General features: G+C 39.0%; 1 long non-coding RNA gene across 1 annotated transcript; it reads left to right on the forward strand.

Annotated features, from left to right (window-relative positions):
* The first annotated feature begins 389 nt into the window (after positions 1–389).
* LOC113956876 lies at positions 390–14,860 on the forward strand. Its single transcript, XR_003530994.1, has 3 exons — positions 390–890; positions 13,473–13,638; positions 14,785–14,860. It is a non-coding gene; the product is annotated as an uncharacterized LOC113956876 (long non-coding RNA).
* The last annotated feature ends 2,271 nt before the right edge of the window (positions 14,861–17,131 follow it).

The raw sequence follows: 17,131 nt of genomic DNA on the forward strand, positions 1-17,131 counted from the left end.
TATTATCTTAATAACTCTCCATTTTTTTTATTTTTTTTTTAAGGTGGGGGGATGTGGGTTTTTTTTTGTTTGGTTTGGTTTGGTTTGATCTTTTCTAAAAGAAAAACCCATTTTATTTGCTTTTATTTTAAGAAATGTCATTTGTCCAAGTTCAAGATGGGTGTTTTCAAGCTTTTTAAAAACTTTTTTTGGCCAGGAGCCGGACTGAGACTTCTCCAGAATTCTCAGTTGGGACTTTTCTCATTAGTTTTTGGAAAAAAAACAGACAGATTTGGGTTCACCCCCCTGGAGACACTGGTTTGGGGTTGAGGAGGAGGCAGTGATTCTGAGGAATTGTGCCTGTGTTTCACACACATTGCAACGACCCCATAGAGTCCCTCATGTGTTGTCAGGTCCCCAAGTTTCTCACATCTATCGCGACATCCGTTGTGGGTCCCATACCCGTTGTGACATCACCTGTGGGTCCTCACTTACTGTGACACTCCTGTGGGTCCCACAGCCATGGTAACATCCCTGTAGGTCCCACAAGTGTTGAGACATCCCCATGGGTGACAGGATCCAGCATCCCATTCCCGAATTCTCCAGAATTCTAGGTTCAATTTCACAATCCATTCCACTCTGGCCAGGTGTGGTAAATGGTCAGGGTTTAATGTTCACCCCCTACACCTCCCTCCTTCCTTCCCTCCTAAACATCCCAGGCTAAAGGGGAAACCCATCTCCTCTCTTCCCTCTGTGCTGGCTTCTGCTGACATCATAACATACCTTCATGAGGTACTAGGGGTTGTCCCACATCAAGAGGGGTGTCCCACATCAAGGAGGGTCCCTGAGCCACTTCCCAGCAAGGGCTGGGGTCTGTGGGGTCTCCCCTGTGTGTAGCTGTTCGGAGCCAGGTGAGGGATATCTGCAAATCAACATGAATAAATTGCTGTGTGACTTTGCTGGATTGAGCAAGGCTGGAGTGCAGGTAGAAACTCTGCAAGGGTCTTGCAGGGACAAGCAGCAGAAAGGTTAATGCTGGGAGTCATCTTCTGCCACTGCTTTAAATCTCTGCTGACAAGTGTGGTGAAAACCAGATTGCTTAAAAATTCTTACTGTTAGTAACTTAGTGTGTTCTGGAGAGGTCTATTTGGTTTGCATCTGATGTGTTGCTTTTTTCCTCTCTGATTTAAGGCTTTGGCATAATGCATGGCTTTTGTTTGCACTGTTAATGCTGGGATGAACAGCAAAATTGCACTTCTGCTAGTCAGAAATCATGCTAAATGCTGATTTCAAAGCTTGTTTTCATTAGCATCTTCGTGTCTGGGGACATGAATACTGAAAAGATCATGCCGATTCCAATTAGCATTAATTGATAGCTCTGGATTGGACCAAACTTTAAGCTGAACTAAGAGATTTACATATGTAGTATGTAATATGTAGTTTGAATTAAAGGAGCTGTTTCCTTCTGAGATTCAGTTTGTTCTTTCTATCTACTATGAAAAGCAGCATTTTTGGCCTGCTATCCACTGGTGCTCCAGAAAGATACAATCTGGGAAGTCAAGTCTTTCAAGCCCACCCATAACTTTGGATGGATTCCCTGCTGAATATCCAACTTTCAGCCCCTGAAGGAAGAACAGTCAATTGGCACAAAATCTGCCTGCTTAGAAAACCAGTTGTTTAAACACCTGAAATCAGGCATTTGGATTCCCACTAGTTTTAAAATCTTGGCCTTAGAACATGGTGCTATGAATGTTTATTGCTGCATTTGGGCTCGTGAGAAAACTGATGTTGTAATTCATACAACTGGAACCTGCAAGAGTTACAGTGGAGAAACACAGAACGCAAACTACATAATGGGCGCCCAAGCCAACCACTTGTGATTCTATGTGTCTCCAGGACTAAATAAGTGCTGGAATTTCAAAACAAATTCTATGTTTGTAGGGAAGGGGGAACAGTTAGAGTTAACAAGAGTTTTACTATGCATCCAGGAAGAAATGTTAACTTTCTTTATGACATGGAGAAAATACCTCTCAATATCTTCTGTGAAGTGCTTTGAGATCTGGTATTTATTTTCTTTATTTTTCCTAATGGTAAAAATGTTTGCAAACTTGAACATCTTTTAGAATTTTATTCTTATCTCACTCCTCTGAGGAGGAAAAATATCACTGATCACATGCAACAAGCAGAGAAAATAGATGGTGAGACCAAGGAAGGACATTCACAATGCCTAATTTAAGCACCTGTGATGGGTAGGTGAGGTAGTGTCCAAACTCCTCCCTTCCCTGCCTTCTGCTTCAGCAGTTGGGACCCTAAACACTAGAGCTGCATTCCTTAGTTTTCAGGTTGAGAGAGGGAGTTGACATGTTGACATACCAACCATATTTTCCTTCTGGAAGGCCTACATCACAGCATTTCAACAGTGTGGTTTCTCTCACCTTCCTCTGAAGCCTGTGGAATGGGCTGTGGGCAGGGCTGTGATGCAGGACTTAGTGAAACACTAGTCTGATCCGATGTGGCAGTTCCTGTATTCTGGTTTTTGTTGTGCTAATGATTTCTGTCATCCAGCTGGCAAAAGCATGGCTTGAATGATTCCTGTAGTGCCCAAGGGCAGCCTTAGTTGGGTGAGGAAAGCAAGCCTGGTATTTTTTAATCAGTCTCCAAACTGTGGTGAGGACAGTCTGAACCCATTATGGGTGACATGGCATCTCCAGCATGCTGGAATGCCACCATCAATCACTGCTGCAGACACCTGCCTGATGATGGACCAAGCCAGGTTACCTGGCTGCTCACTGGGTGTTGCTTATCTCCCTTTGACTTCTTTGGGTAACCTGCTAGCCCCAGGGATGCAGCACAGCTGCCACTCACTGCTCTGCAGCAGCAGGAGAGCAGTGGTGGTTTAGTGTTGCACAGTTATTGCAGAAATATCTATCAGTGCAAGCTTGTAGTGAAAGTGCCGGTGTCTGCTCTCTGCTCTCTAGTGGTTTCTCTGTTTGCTTTTCAATCCCTGTGCTCAAATTTCTTATGCCCCCTAATTAGAAGCAAGAGAAAGAGACACCAGGGAGGTCCCTGGTTGACATTTGGGGTTTATTTGTATTTATCATTAGCAGCATTATTCTTTTTGCAATGAGCCTTTGAAAAGAGAAAGTACAAGGAGATACAAAAAGAAGCTAATTTAAAACTTTGCAATAAAAATCTTGGCACAGATTATTGAATTTGTGATTAAACTGACTTGTCATACTACAGAAAATTAAAAAGAAAAACAAGGATTTAAAATGGGCTTGTCTGTGACTCTGTTCCATCAAAACTAGCAAATGTTTTATTAGCAAAGGTTCATTAAAAAAAATCCTACCTATAAAATGAGGCAGGTTACATTGTTACTGCTAAAAATATGCTAGAGCTAAAAGCTTGGATTTTAAAAAAAAATGTAATTTTCATAAAGTTCACTTTCATCCCCTTATTTATGTCAAGAAATTACAATGTTTAATGTGTAAGATAGTTAAAAAAGGACAGCAATTTCTTTTTATTTTTTTTTTACTGAAAACTTATAATTTAGAATAACTCAGTTTACTTTAAAATATATTTGATTTTAAAGCTTTTAAGATTTTAAACTACAGCTTTCTTGGCAAAAACAATTCAGAATTGGCCAAGGGATTTCAAAGGTGCAAAAACATCTTAGTCACCACTCAGTTCTATGTTATCTAGAACAGATGGGCTTCATGTTGAAAGGCTTAAAGTTTGGGCACATCATGTTATGCCAAGAGCTCTATTTTCCGGAACAAATGTGGTTTTACATGCAAGCATTTCAGTCCTTTATCCAGTAATAAGAAACATATGAACCACATGTGCAAACTGGTCGAGAACTAAAGCCAGTCTACTGAAAGAACAAAATATTTTAGGATTCAATTTCATCTATTTACCAGGCATTTATTTGTGACTGAATTATATTTGTGTTGGATGCATCCGTGCATCATGGTGTGAATCAATAATCTGCCAAGACAACATCTGCCTTATGCTGTGAAAAGTTGACCAGCACTACATTAGAAAATAATTTTATTTGTTGACAGCAGTTTCCAGCTACAATCGACACTAAAAAGCTCAAATTACACAACTAACTTGTTCTTAGGAACTATTTATTTTGATCAAACTGTAGCTTCTTTTTGTGATGACACTGAACACTGCACAACACACTCAGGCTTTCAACTCAGGAAAGCCTGGGAGCAGTAAGGTAGAGTAGATTTTATTTAAAAAATCACATCAACGATTGATCATTTAATATTCACAGTGTGCTAAAAATAACATTTTTGGAAACACTAACATTTTTTTTAATTCTAAGAAGCAATGAGATCAGGTTGAAAAAAGCTTCCCACTGAAAAATTTTTGTGGGACAGAACTGCAACATTCTCCATGAAAGAGACGAAGAAGATAACATATCCTCTTTCCTCTTTTTTTCTTTTTCCTTCCTCACAGGTAGTCAGATCTGCTAGACTGTAACTCTCACAACCCTCTTGTTGCTGCTTTATACATTGTTTATGCTAATGGTTCACTTCTCACATTTAGCCTGTCAGAATTTTTCTACCTGTGTACAATTAATAGGGACAAGCTGATTCACACTTCTTTTGAGGGAAGGGCTTTATGTAGTAGCCATCATTCCTGGCCACTAATATCTCTAGTTAAATCAACCCTGATATTCAATAACTCAAGATTTAGGAAGCTAGCTTTCACAAGATTTGTGCAGATGGTCTGCAGGATTTAGTAAACATTCTTAGTTGATCTTGTTGAGTGTGTGGTTTTGGCCTTGAACTTTTTTCTGACTGTCTGGCACTAACACGAATGTTCTAATTAAAATTGGTATAGAAAACTTCTTGAGAAGTGGAAAAGTTTCTCAGTTCTCTTTATGTAGCTCATAAAAATGAGGAGAGAAGGCAAAAATAGGCTTAAAACTTTGTGCTGTCTTGAGTGACAAGAACACCTATGAAAATGATTACGTGCCACCTTATGTCTCCGTGAGGGATGTAAGGAAGCAGTCACTGTCTATCGTGCAGTGGCAGGAACTCAGTTACAAAAGCATACATGGCTTTGTCCTCTATGAAATGTTAAAGACCAGCTCTAATTTTAACATCAACATGACAGATATCTCATGTATCATTTATAATATACCCTTTTACATCTGGTGTCATCCTTTACTCTTACTGACAGATTCTCGTGTTCAACACAGTCAACTTTGACTTATGACATGGTAAAATGCTTCCAGAAGGGTGCTGCTGTTTTCTTCCCTCAAAATAGGCTCTGCCTTCCCCAGGTGATTGTTGTCATCTTCTTCTGAAATTCCTTGAAAGTTCAGGTGCCTGAGAACTCCTGGGGTCAGCAAACTCTCAGAGTGAGTTTCTGTATTGACAGAAGTGGTCTGTCTGTGTATGGCAAAGCCAAAGGGAACAAAGGTGAGTCAAAGATGCAAATGGCACTCTCACTGAGGCATTAAAATTCTGGGAAAATTTTAAAAACACCTGGTTGAAAACTTCTCTGCCACTCGAGAGTGTTAAATAAAACAAAAAATAATGTAATTCTTGTACTACACTGGGCTGGGGTGGATCTTGCTTTCTAACAGTCTGTATCAGGCTATGTTTCAGATCTGGAACCAAAACACCACAGAAAACATACTGGTGACCTACTGTTGCTGAACAGTGTTTGTACAGCATCACCACCTTCTTTCCTTCTCTTTACTCTCTCAGTGAGCAACTGGAGTGCGGCAACATGATGGGATTTGGCACAGCTGGGAAAACCAGCCCAAAGTGAGCAAAACTGTATTTCCTATTATTTCCATATGATATCATATTCCATATCAAACTGTATCATGCTCCACACTGAAACTGCAGGAAGCGGAAAAGAGTTTTTTCCAAAGTGGGCACTGCTTGGAGACTGACTGGGCACCAGTTTGCTGGTGGGAGGTCATAGGTTATTGCCTTTGCATCAGTTTTCTTTTTCCTCTTTTATCTCCCCTTCATTTATTAGATGGTTTTTATGAGTGAACTTGCTTTTCTTGCTTTTGCCCTTGTGATTCTCTTCCCCATTCCTCTGGCAGAGACTGAGAAAGCGACTGAGGTGGAGGCTTAGTTGCTGCCTGGGGTCAACTCAGTATAGTCCCCAATAGGCTGTTTAAAATACAAGGGACTGACTTACTCTAAAGCTGAAACAAAACCGAAAAAGACCCTCTTTCATTAAAAAGGCTTGGGAATAAAAAGTCCAATAGAGGAATACTGGAGTGAGTACAGAAACATTTTTCAGCTGTGCCTGATGTTGGTAGTCTTGTCAAGAATCTTTGGAATCTGCTTTCTGTAGTACTGGGCATCAGAATTATGGCCTGATTGTAGCAGCACTACTTTGCTGCTAATCTTGACAGGCAATAAAATCAGACACTTTTCTATAGTTATTGACCATCTATAGGCAGAATAGTACTGTCTGATGTGGGGTGAAGTCACAGCCCCACAACTGAAGTTTGAGGGTTTTGGAATGTTATAAAGCGTTGGGTCATTTTCCATGGGAGCAGTGGAGCTAATAAGATAGTTCCCATGGACAAAGCCTTGAGCTGAGTGCAGGTGCAGCATTCCTCGGTGTTTCTGTGGGAATATGTTTGTGTTTTGTGTGTGGGAAAGTAGAGCTTAATAAAAAGCTGCCTGCTGCGCTGAGCAGGCAGACATCTCTCTGGCTCTTCATCCTAGTGTGTGTCTCTTCATCCTAGTGTGTGTGTTTCGCGTGTCTTTCTTCCCCCCCAAGGACCAAGGCCTCTGACAGGTACCCAATGACAGTCTGACAATCTGTGTTTTGCAGAACTGTGGATATGGCTCAAGCCAAGCCAAGATTACACTGACCAGAAGTAACACAAGGATATATATATTACCATGAACTGTAGAGCCAAAAGAGTAGATCTGCACAGCAGAACATTTAGGGCTGACATTCACATTACACAGAGTCAAGGTATTTTATTTAGATAAACCCTAGGTGGTCCTCTGGACTGAAAGGCTGTAGGAGGTGAAGCATATTAGGAGACCCTGTGGATGGTCGGTTTTGGTTAAGGTGTTTCCAGAATAAAACTCAGAGTCACGCTCTGAAAGGGCTCCATGAAATGAGTGAGTCATACATGGATATGACTGAGAAATTCACTCTCCAGACATACTCTTGAACTCAGATGAAGTGGTAATACACTTGTATTATCCATTTATAGATATGCAGTTTCAGAAATTGTGTTGGTCTCTCTTGAAGCCACAACTAATACTGAACCCTGTCATTACATTGTGAATTAAGGCTTACAAAATGTAAACTGTAAAGTATTCAAATTAATGTTAATAATTCACATGCATGTATGGTAATGGATAAGTAACTTTTTGTCTGGGGTGAGACATGTCTTTTTATGTGGTCTTTAAGCAGGTCCTGCCTTCCTAACATCTGACATTTACGAGATGCTACTTTCAAGAGGACTAACAGGCTGTCCAGATTTACCAAACTCATTTGTCCTTATTTATCTCCTGTTATTGTTTTTTTGTGTCCCTGATGAGGAAAGGGATGTTGGAGATCAATGAACTGATCCTCTGTCTGGACAAGAGTGCTATAGAAGTGGGACAGAAAACAGTGGTTTTAACCAAAATTTCCAGGTGACTGAAGGAGCTAAGCCTCCTTGGATCTGCTGTCCAGATGTTTGGCCGGTTCACTGAGCTTCCATGCTGTGGCAGATCCACTAATCAGAGTGAAGGACTGTATGGAAAACAGGCATTCCCAGTCCTTGCCTGAAGGCTCCTGGAACAGACTGGCACAGGCTGACCAGCAGCTCTGTTCCCATGATGACTGTGGACTGCATTAACTAGGTTCTCTAACTAACTTTAATTTGGAGTTAAGAGAAATCTGAAGCTGGATGTGATTTCTAGGTGATCCAGCTGGACACTTCTCTTAAGCAAACAGAAGGATCCAGCTGGGCAAGCCCAACTTACAGTCACTAAGCCTTACTTTAGTGAGATGAAATATTTGTGATCACTGGGAGACTTAGCTGGGAATTGCTGGCAGAACACATCTGAGGTTAATATCTCAAAAACCCAAGAAAGTGCACAGGAATTTCTATTTTCTCTCCCCCCCCTCCCCCATTTACTTGTGTGGAATGTCTGAGAGACAGTGATGTCTTCTTGACTTCTTCTCTATCAAATCTATTTATTTCCTGCTGATGAGAAGTAACTCTGGAGAGGGCCCTGTCCCAGAGCTCTCTGATTGTCACAGGCCAGATGTAAGGGAATTCAGTCCTCAAGTTCCTCTTATTAGGACACCAACATAAAGATGACAACAGCTCTTTTGGTCAGTAAAACAATGTTTTCAATACAATTTGGACCAGAGAAATGATTTTGTCATGTCTGTGCAAGAAGAGGCAGATTTTGACCATGAGTATGCAACATGAAAAGGCAACTAGAGGCAATTCCAGAGTCTATGGAAGTGGCACTAGACTGTGTAAATGTGAGTGTCCATCTAGGATTGGCAGACACCTCAGGGGACCTACAGAAGTCCTCCAATGTTCAACTGCTGCAGGGTGGGATATCTCACTCTACTGGAATGGCAGTAGGGCCTTTCACAGCTGTGCTGTGCTCCCTGTGCACACCCACAGGCAGTCTCAGCACCTGCTGATGTTTGCATATTTTCAGTGTGACTTGTCTAATAAGTATTAATTATTTCTGTGTATTGTTCTTTTAATAGTTACCACAGACTTTTTCCATTTTACACATGGACGAGGAGGTTAATGATCTGGAATCTCACAAGCACTGTATCATAATTATGTCAGTCATTAAACCTCTAATGATGTGTTTGAAATATGGAAGAGACAAAAGCCTGTCTCGCTCTTCGCTCATGCTCCAACCTGTCCTGTACATTTTCATATTTGCTGAACTCAGTAGGCCAAGGATGTTAAACTTCACTTAGAAATGAGGCTGGCAGACCACTGGTGTGTTTCATCTAATATCCCACCCCTGAAATTAGCCACAGTTGGAGGGAGAATTACTGTGATATCTAAAGAGTGGCCTGGCTAGCAAGCGAGGACATTCTGGCTCCATTCTTCCCAGTCAGTGGTTAGTTTTATACCTGTGGACATGCCACTTCAGCCTTTTTTGTCTCTATTTCTTTTGCCATGTACCTTCCTTAATTACTGAAGGGGAATGAATTTCATCACAAAAGCTGTATGATGGGGACAATGAGACCCAGGCTTGCTGTAACTGTATAGAAAAACCCTGCTACGCCTCAGAGGCCACTGTCTATTGACCACTTGGAGTGTTTCTGGTAGGGCAAAACTGCTGTGCTGTGGGCATCTCTGGATATATTTTTCATTTTATCTTCATTATAAGACTACTACAGACATATGTAAGTTTTGCCTGAATTTTATGTCCAATGGCAGTTCAAATTACTTCTTCCACCACAGAAATTGAAAGCTACTGAGGAAACAGTAGAGTGTTTTTGACGTTTTTGTCAGTCAGCTAAACGTTTCAGGCTCATCATAAATTTTAATTTTGAAACATCGGTTTAAGAAAACCAAAACTCAAGTAATACACATTTGCTTTGAAACCTATTCTTTCAGTTTTAAACTTCAGAAATATAAAGAGAAAAATCTTGGAAACTTGTATTGTTTGACAACATATGGGATGATGCTTAGCTGGAAAAGAATTATGATCTGATATTTAAAAAAATCAGCCTTTCTCATTTATTTTTAAGATTGTGATTTTTTTTTTTTATTAATTTTGTACTGAAAATTCTTTTAAAATGAGAACCTTTCCCCTCCCCTCTTGTCCCACAGTTCCTCAGAGAAAACTCCCGTATTTCTATTTCTGTACTTGCCCATTAATTCCATAGTGAAAGTTCACCCTTTCTGAGGAAAGGGCAGGTTTTGCATTGTAGTTTAACACCTATCTTTTTCCCCAGCCCTTTGGCTTTTGCTGACCTGGAAAAACTGTATACAATCTACTTGTATTGAGACAAACTGGTGTCTCTACCTCGTGAAGTTTCTTTGGACCATTGCAGGGCCACAGCGTCAGCCAGGGACCTCCCTCAGCTGGGGAGGCAAGGGCAGAGGGCATGGATCCTTTGGAGGACTTGGGAGAGAGAGAGAGAGAGAGAGCGCCTTACGAAGTACAGTAGGAAAACAAAACAGCTGAAAATGTCCTGGTAATTTCTTTTCTCTGATTGAAAGAAAAACACACCTTTTTGAAAGTGCTGATAACTAAAAAAATCAAAATCCCATAAAACGGAATTAAACGTGGTTGAAACACTGGGAGGGTGACAGATATCAAAATCCTTATCATAAACCGTATATCCCGCACATAAGCCATATTTTTGTAGATGAAAAACCAAAATACTTCTAGTGATGAAATCTACTGATCTAAATTAACATTATACTAAATATTTTATTTAGTATAAATATTATTCATAATATTATTTAAATAAATATTCAATTCTTAAACAATTTTAAGCACAAGTTTCTTTTATCAGTGTGCTTTTGACATTCTGACATTATAATTAAAAAATCATTCTTGTAACTAGAAAAAACCACATATTTATCATCCAGAATAACTTTATTATTAGCCATTGTTGGAAAGTTAAAACGGATCAGAAGTTTCTGAGAACTTTTGGGATAAAACATCAAAGTACACTTACATGAAGAGGAAGGCTAAAAAAAGGATTTTTCAGGGGAATTTATAAAGGAAAATCTAAAGAACTGAATGCAAGCAATAAGCAACAGGGGTGAAACGTTGAAAATTATTATGTTAAAAGATTCCTTGATAACAAGACAACTTGTAATATTACAAATATATTTTAAGTGGCTTCTCAGTATTTCCACTAGTTGTAGATATCACAAGTAAAAAAAAAAAAAAAAAGCCAAAAATAAAATTATTTTGAAGGGTAATTTTTTTTTTAATGTTACAGATTATTTTATGTAAAATTTTAATTTGCTGTCTTGATTTTTTTAATGTCATGTCACAGTCTATTGTTGTTTTTTCTTGGGAAAACATAACTTTTAAGACAAACCCTCGAAACTGAGTCTGTCAGAAAAACTTCGTAACTTTCCCATTTCATTCCTTTCTCAAACCATTACCCACTCTGTAAAAAAAAAAAAAAAGCTTGGAGAAAATTAGCATAACACTCTTCAGCCATGTTTATTCATTGGTTTTTACAAAGAGTTCCATGACCTATTTTCTGTGCACTCAAATATTTGCTGACTGCTGGTGTTAAAGAAAAAACTTGACCATTTGCTAGTTTGGGGGTTTATTGTCAGGTATTCTTAGTGTTTAATTTTGACAATGTTAATCTGGATATTAAGTAGCAGAGGCATAATGGTGGCATAGTGAGACCAGATAAATACACTAACTAATACTTGAATAATCCTCTGACAGATTTTATTATGTTTGGGGTTGGTTAGTTTTCCAGTGTTTTTTTTCCATTTATATAAATTACTTAGGAAATGCATTTGAGTAAGGAGAAAAGTAAAATGATCTGCTGTGAAATGGCAACCTTTGCTTTGGTGAAAATCCCATCAGAGATGGTCAGAGATGTAGTCTCAGCTCTTGTTTCGCCTGTCTTGGGATTCCTATATAATTATGAAAGATTATTTTCCATTTTCCTTCAGTAATCATTCTGTAGTAAGCACATGTCACTGCATTGGCACTGGTATTTATGCTGCATCTAAATCTGTATAAATACAATGTTAAATCACATCTTCTTTATCCGGGTAACAGTGATGTAATCTTGCTACTTAAATTTCACTGGACAGAAACATCCTTCCCTTGAGTTGTTCCCTGAATAGTGTAATCGACAAAAGTGGGTCCTTTTGGAAAGTAATTGGGCAAAAATCTGCAGCTTTCAGCACATAATGAACGGTTCATTCCTTGAATGGGATGTGCTCTGTGCTTTTGAAATTTTAGATTACAAGCATTTAACCAATACTATGACAATGAGCAGTGTGTTGCTATTCCTCTTAATTTTTATATTTTGATATTTTTATTATTTGTACACTTTTCTGCTACATCTGGTGCTGCCCCCTTGCCCATCACCTAGTAATGATGGCAGCAACAGGAGTTGATCTCACCTCCTCACTTTTCTCCCAAAAGTATATATATATACATAAAAAGAGGATGAGAACAAGGCCTCACTTTGCAAGCTTGCTCTTTCCTGCCTGCCCTCCTGGAGCCATATTTCTTCTATCCCTAAGAAGTCTTTTTTGTCTGACAACTTTTATTTTCCTTTATTTTCTCTTCAGTATTTCTAGCTAGTCCTCTAAGACAATTTCATCTGTATTTTTCTCCTCCTTCTGCTTCCGTAAGTGTAGTTATGATTCAAAATTATAATTAAAAAAAAAAACAAAACAAAAAACTAGACTATGTTTTTCCAAGCACTAAAGGAGCCCTCAGGATTTTTAAGTACTTTCATGAAGAGTATTGTAGCTGATTTGACAGCACAACTGGAACTACGGCATGGCTTGATCAGAAAGCAAAAAATGTAAGATCTTCTAGAAATACTAGAGTGGCGTTTCTTCCCCAAGATTTCTTATTTCTTTCAGAAATGAGTAGGATATACTTTGCAGAGGGAAGACACCCCTGAGATTTCTGGCAACTCCATTTTTTATGAGTAGTGGGTGTTTTAGACCTGTTTGCGGAAAATCTGCTGTTTTTCTCAAAGACATTCTTCTCTTGGCCTGTGAAATTACAAGGAATTCAACTCCTTGAGGACATGGATATGCAAGTTGCAATTAATAATTTTTTGATGAGTGATGATTGGCTTAATTTGATGCTTATAAAAAAATGTCTGAGCTTTCAATAATATTTTAACCCTCATTTTTCTTTTGGTGTATAACTGCCTCTGAAGTTTATTGGTAAAACTCTAATTGCAAATATTTGGCAATGGGCAATTTTCATTGCATAAGTTAATTACTTTCACTGTGTTATTTACACTCATTAATGAGATATTTCTAAAACTAATTAGATGTATTTGCTTAGTTGCAAAAATCTTTCAAAGGCAATTCTAATTCCGTGTTCAGTGCTTTAACTATGTCATCCAGCACGACAGAGAAGCCAAATCCTCCATTTCTGTGACCTTTAACTCAGGCAGAACTATTTCCATTTTCTGTTCCACACATTGGTTGAGTTACTGAGCTTCAGGTAACTTGTTTGAACTTAAATTTGGCATCAATAAAGAGGTTTCTACTAAAGGAACTTGTAAAAAGAAGAGCGCATTCAGTTGTTTTTTGCCATTGACTGTGAAGAAAACCCAATAAAGCTAGCACTGCTCTGTGTGAAGCAGGTGTTTTATGTCTTTGAGGATCAGAACTGAGAAACCACATGATGTTCCCACAACAGTATTGGCTCATATCGACCCAAAACAGAAACCAGGAGAAGAAACAATCCCCTGTACTTGATGTGTGTTAAAAAGAGTCTCTGGTGAGCTCTGGATCACAGCTGGGATCTGAACACACTGTTCCACAGGGCAGAGCAGCTCTGGTGTCACACAGCAGGGAAAGGAGAAGGAAATGTCCCTTTTGGAAGTGAGCAAGGAAGAGAGGAAAACAGAATTCCTATGCACAGATGGCAGCTTTCAAATGCAGCCTGGTCTGGTTTCAGAGAGCAGAAAGAACGACCTCTAATGCACTGTGTAAGTATCCTAATTGACTTCCATTCCTAAACTAAGCTTGTGTAATTTCTCATATATTTTTCCTTGTGGAAAAGCATTTTTCCACTCAGTCTCATCAGCAGAAGACTAATTACTTTCTGTACTTTCATATTTTGGTGGCAGATCCAGTCTAAATATTAGGTTTTCTTCTTAGATTTAATAATTTCACATGCTTTTGATACCAGGGTCATTTTGCTACATATTTAATTACAGTACCTCCTAGAGGGCTATTTGCATTTAATTCTGTGGTTAGTGTTTATTCTTCTCTGTTTTATGCCAGACTTACAATACAACATTTATACTGCCTAGAATTTAACTAAATAATTTACCTGATAAGCCTCCCTCTCTCCTTTTATGCCTTTGTTTTCAACCAAGCTAGTAAAATCTAGAGACACTGACAACAAGCTCAGCAAAACTGAAATACTCTGAAAGTTGTATCAGTGCTCCAAGGTGGGTGTGACAACACATCTTCTCTGTGATGTCTGATGAATGGCAATGCATTACTGATGCTCCACAAAGTTTAACTGTTTGCAGAGAAAGTGTTAACCTTAACCATCAGTACAGAAATGAGTTCTAGGCTTGAATCATTCATATCCTTTAAAAAAGCTTAGGGAATATGATCTGGACTTACTGACCCTTGGACCTCAGCTGGCAGGGTCAGTCTTACATTGCCACATTCCTTGGGCCTCTCAAAGTCTTGCAGCCTTGGTCAAAAGAGGAGCTGTGTCAGACTGGGCTGCTCCAGCAGGAAACAAAGTCAGAGACACAGTGAAGAGGAAATGCAGGGAAATACCTCAATCCATATAAAAGCAAAACACAACAACAACAACAAAATAAAAAACCAAACCAAAACAAACAAAAAACTCCCCACAAAAAACAACAACAACAAAGCTCAAAAAAACCAAACCAAAACAAAACCCCAAACCACAAACAAACAAACAAACCACCAAACACCAAAACCCAAAAAACTCGGTACCTTTCCTTTTTTTTTACCTCCTCGTTATTTAAATAACGAGATTCATAACAGCTTATTGTCTGTCCTCCCTTTGATACAAAGGCTGATGCAGTTTTTGTTTATCACGCAAGGCTATTTTAAACTACTTTCATGACAAACTCTTTTCCCTTCAGTCATTTGCTGCAGGGCAGGTTCCAGACTTTGAGAGAACAGCAGAAGAGGACACTTGAATAAAATTCTGAGTGCAGGTTCAGCCTTTTCATAGCAATCTTTCCTGTCTAACTCTTGCTTCCAGCTCTCTGCTGGCTCATCCTGCTGAAAATGTATTTTGGGCCTCATTGTCCAGTGGAAAGGACAGTTTATGTGAAAAATGGGTGCACTGGAGGACTGCGAGGGCAAGAACATTTGTTTCAAAGGGATTTCCCACTCTGGTTGATGTTCAGCTTCCCTCTCAAAGGACTTTGCAGTTTCTATCTGTGAACGTCAGAAGAAAAACACTTCTTCCCAGAAGAACTGAGGAGAAAGGAAATCTGGGCACCAACAATCAATCAGTTGTTTTCACAAGGCTGCAAAGGGAACTGGCATCTGCATAAGCACTTTCCAGTAAATAGCTGCCTCATTTTACATTGGAAGTCAGCAAGCATTGTGGCACATAGAACTGTGAACAACAGAGGGAAACAACAAAAATAATAATTACTTACCCAGACAGAAAACAACCGCTTGGTTGAGTTGCCAAGTGGTCAAAGTGTTTCTATTGGGGGAAAATGGGGAGTTTTACATCTTTCAGCCGATTTAGAATATATGTTACGAATATGTTTGAAAAGGAAAGCAGGAGACTGATGAAATCTACCCCTGAGCTGGGCAGCTTTACCAGTGTGGGCATTTTTTCCATTATGTTCGAACTGGGGCAGAAGCTGTTGGGTGGATGGGGTTATAACTGCTGCTTTTCACTAACTTCAGTGGGAAAATTCTCTAAAACATTGGTTCCACAGGGTGCAAATGCTGAGTCAATGAAATGCACTTAACACCTTGAAGAAATATTATTCACTGATTTAGAAAAGGAAACAGGAAATTAACCTCATATTCTAATCATTAAACCATTGAAGTTGGGTAGAAAAGAGTTTGCTCCTGATCCTCAATTCACATGTTTATTTATTTCTTAATTATTTTAAGCGTTAGCAATGGCTTGTGGCGTAAAATGCATTGTGCAGAGTTGTGTGATGAGATAATACAGCAGGGTGGTGTGGTCTCATCAAGACTGATGACATCATGGCAAGGGAGGGACAGTCAATATGTCCAAGGGCAGGGCCACCATGAACCTGAAAGTGTGATGGAAATTGAATTTTATGAGAGGTTCAGATGCCATCCAGCGAATAGCAACAAAATTCTCAGTAAGAAAAAATGAACAACAAAGCAGGGAAGTAAAGAGCTGCTATTGGGAGATCCTTTTGGGAGGAAGGAACTTCTGACTCCTGCAAAAGATAAGTTGTGTATTCTGATCATGAAAAGGTAAGTTTAATGTGGAAAGTTGCCAGGTGAATTCAAAGGAGGTTAGATTTGACAAAGGACGAGTGCAGCATTTCAAGTCCCGTAGTGATCAACTATTGTATTTCCTGAGTTGTATTACCAGAAAATTTTACTGAGTTTAGATCAAGAACATATCACTATGCCAGGGAAGAGCTTTAGTGTTCCCAAAATGTTGCTGCAAAGGCTCTGTTTCAACTAGTCAATATCTTTTGAGAAAAAAGAATAGACAGGCAGGAATTCAGAAAGATTCCTGACAAAGTCTTGCTGCACAGTCAAAATTAAAAGAGATTGACTACATCCAATTGCAAAAATACAGTGTTGTTAAATGTATCATCTAAACAAAATGTAGATTTAAAGTAAATATATGATTCTCAATCTCTTTGGAAAAACATGCCTCTTTCTGTCCCTGCTCTGCACTGTTTAATATCAATGGGAAAACTAAAAAAAAGCAGCACTAAGCTGTTCTATGAAGAAATTTTATTAAGGGATGCAGAAGGAAAAACTTTCTGCTCAGCTAAATATGAGTATTTTTGAACATATACAAAGAAATGACTAAATTATTCCTGAGAGGTATTCATGTGTTTTATGAAGGGAATCAAATTCTGCAATGTGTTGACAGCAGCTTATTTGTTGTTAATACATTTAAAAGGGCATTTGAGAGACAGTTGACTACATTGACTGCAGAGGAAAACTTTATTACCTGTAGCACAAGATGGGGAGGATTGCAGGTAGTTGAAATATTGGCTATTTTGAATGGACTCACAGTCCGTCTTTTTAAGCTGTTACTGATGGGAATTTAGGTTGCAGCTGTGTGTGAAATGAATCTATTGGCCTTCTTTCTGCAATATCCCAGCTCTGTGCTAACTGGGTAATGGTTTCTTACTAAAGCTGAATCTTCAAGGTTGCAGCTGTGTGTGAAATGAATCTACTGGCCTTCTTTCTGCAATATCCCAGCTCTGTGCTAACTGGGTAATGGTTTCTTACTAAAGCTGA

This window comes from Corapipo altera, unplaced genomic scaffold (assembly GCF_003945725.1).
Source record: "Corapipo altera isolate COAL_440 unplaced genomic scaffold, ASM394572v1 61153, whole genome shotgun sequence".
NCBI lineage: Eukaryota > Metazoa > Chordata > Aves > Passeriformes > Pipridae > Corapipo > Corapipo altera.